Raw genomic sequence first — 3006 nt, forward strand, 5'->3', positions numbered from 1 at the left:
GGTAAAGGTAATATGTGTCAGAGCTGTGTTTTGGACCCTTGAATTCTAACTATAGGAATTAACAATAATCACTCTATATTGTCCCGGGAACTTACTGGGTTTCAACATTATTCTACTCTGTGTTATTTGTTCCTATTAAAATTTTTATCTATTGCCCTGTATTTTACAATACCTTGGTCTGAGAATTTATCATGAGGAAGTTGAATTTGCATGAAAATGAATCAGATCAACTGACACAAAGTCATTCTTAAATCCTCTCTCCAATATCATAACTGGAGAAAAATATATTAAGCCAAATGATTTTGCTATTTCAGACCAAAAAATATTGTGTCGAAGCTTAATATAGAACAGATGCTACAAATTCATAGTCATCCCAGTTCTCAGTTTTATTTTCAGTATCATAACGGTTTATCACATGACCTCTTTCATGGTCTTCAGGGACAAACACCATCCATTGGAGAAATGGTAGATCAGGGGCATAAATGATACCTGAGGGTCAGAGCCATTTCCTATAAGATGGCAACTAGCTCTTGAAGTTTGAAGACACCCCTGACCTTGGCCTCATTTGTCTGATAAGCTTCTCAGTCCAACTACTCAATAAGGGGTAATGGGACTTGCCTCAGAAAGTAGAATCAATTTAAGAATTTATTATTCTATCACTTAAAAAAAAGACAAACCAAACAAACAAAACCCTTCTCTTAAAGCCTAGCAACCAAATAGCCAATCTTACTGATTGAAAGCTTAATTCATTGTAAAGATTTGCATACACTGTTAGACACAGAGAAATCATAACACCTCCAATGTGCTAAATTCCTCATTTCTCCCACTGGATTTTTTCAGTGCTAAAAACAGCATCATTGCCAGTATTCCTGGCAAAAGCACTGCTAATTGACATTCAAAAGAATCCAATTCATGTGTTTACTGAGTGTGAACAAGAAAGGTTGTCACATCCAGAAGTTCCAAAATAGTTTTCTTTCTTTAGAAAATATGTATCTTCCCAGGAGAAGCAGCAGTTTTCTCACGTGTTATATTTTAATCTGTGTCATTGGCCCTGCCGAGTCAGAACAGAGGTGACTGTCGGGTAATTACAAGTGTCATTTTCTCTATTTGGCAGGTGTGGCCATCTGGATGCCCTCACCCCATGAAAAGGTTGACAGGATGGTCATTTGAAAACTTGCACAGCAAGTCTATAGAAGGTATGAGAGGTGGCACCCAGCAGATAATGGCAGGGTCAGTGAACAGGAACTTGGCTGTTATCGCTAACACAGACCATTCTTCCTGTCAGCAAGATACCCGCGACATGTCCTTTGCTGTGAGGGGATATGTTTGGGAGATATAAAAAGTGAATATAATTTCTAGCCACTTCAGAAACAGATAAGCATGAACACCTAAAAATTACACACTGATTTAAATGTATTTCACACAACACCCCACCCTTAAATTTTAACAGGATTTAACAAAATTAGTGTCATTGAACAGGGGGCTGTAGACCCATGTAAATATTTTTAAAGTCACCTCCATCATCTATGACTCTTTAATATGTCCTATGGGGAAAACTCTCTAGGATTAGAGTGAAAAACTAGAAAAGAGCCAACCTATGAATAGCTGGATAAAACGCAAGTGCTTTTCTTCATAATGTGGAAAATAAAGTAGTCTTAGCAGAACCTTGGAGATCACGTGAGCCAACTGTCTTCTTCTATGTAGCTCAGAGAAGTTAAGAAACATAGTTTTAAAAGTTCATTTTATTAAAATCAATATGCCTCCCATTTCCTTTCAAGAATTAAAAAATAATAATTTAGCCTCTTTCATGATGACAGAATGTCTTAGCTACCAAATGCTGACTGCAAAGTGAGAACTTCCAATCGGAGTCCACATTGGAAAGCCCGTAAACTGTGCTCTGTGTGCTTTCTTGGGAGAAGAGAAAAAGAATCTACCTCATATGTCTCTCCTCCTTCAACTAGTTCAATTCCAAAGTTCACAAAAGGTGCATTAGCCACTTCATTATAAAACGTTAGTTCATCTTGAGGTTAGCAGAGTTGGATTTTAAATAACTATAATCCGTTTGATAAGAACTACAACTCTAGGTAAGTCACAGTTCCCTCAACTTAAAATGTGCTTAATACTTCTTGATGGGCTTTGAACACCCCTTCACGGTTGTATCTAAGTCTTGAAATGGATGATCCTCAATCCCCTCCTATGTAGCTGTTGTTAAGTACCATTGAGTCAGTTCTGACTCCTACTGGTCCTCTGTGCAGCAAAAAGGACACTGGCTGCTCCTGCACCAATTGCTCTGACGTGAAAGCCCAGACGTTCGGCCACTGTGCCAATCCATCTTGTTGTGGTCTCTGCCTGTACCGAGCATGATGTCTTTAACAAGTGACTGGTCTCTACTGCTAACATGTCCAAAGTTCATGAGACAAAGTCTGGCCATCCTTGCCTTCACTGAGCATTCTGTCTGTACTTCTTCCAAAACAGAATAATTATGTAAAGTCAAGATTTTATGATATACATTATTAAATCATACATTGACCAAAATATAATTTAATTATATATGTATATATCAGGGACTCTAGTGGCACAGTAGTTAAGAGCTCTGCCGCTAACCAAGAAGTGGCTTGAAACGAATAGCCACTCTGCAAGAAGTGTTAAGAGATGGTTTTGTTTCTCTAGAGAACTCATCCTATGAAAATTAATACATTCCACAAATATTGATATCAACTACATGTGAACCCACTACTCTGGTGGGTGTTGTGACTAATAATAGTAAGTTATAACAGATCTTCTCTTGAAGGTACACATAGCATAAATGTCCTTAATAAAATTGGGAGGTGTGTTTGTATGTACATGTGCATGCATGTATGTGTGCTTGTGTGTATGTGTGCATACATATGTGTATGTCTGCAGGGAATAGTTGGTGATGACATATGCATATTCAATTATATCCATAGATAGTCTTCATATCATAAAATTATATATCAGAGCATATAGATTCATATATATATATAT

The 3006-nt window shown here is 37.4% G+C and overlaps 1 long non-coding RNA gene across 1 annotated transcript in view; it reads left to right on the top strand.

The window, feature by feature from the left end:
- The first annotated feature begins 1118 nt into the window (after nucleotides 1-1118).
- LOC123522176 overlaps nucleotides 1119-3006 on the top strand; it is a 66579-nt gene continuing 64691 nt past the window's right edge. The window contains exon 1 of the long non-coding RNA XR_006680461.1: nucleotides 1119-1196. This is a non-coding gene — a long non-coding RNA (uncharacterized LOC123522176). The remainder of the gene's footprint in view (nucleotides 1197-3006) is intronic.

This window comes from Echinops telfairi, unplaced genomic scaffold (assembly GCF_000313985.2).
Source record: "Echinops telfairi isolate 266 unplaced genomic scaffold, ASM31398v2 ScPeMD7_3533;HRSCAF=4204_0, whole genome shotgun sequence".
Lineage (NCBI taxonomy): Eukaryota > Metazoa > Chordata > Mammalia > Afrosoricida > Tenrecidae > Echinops > Echinops telfairi.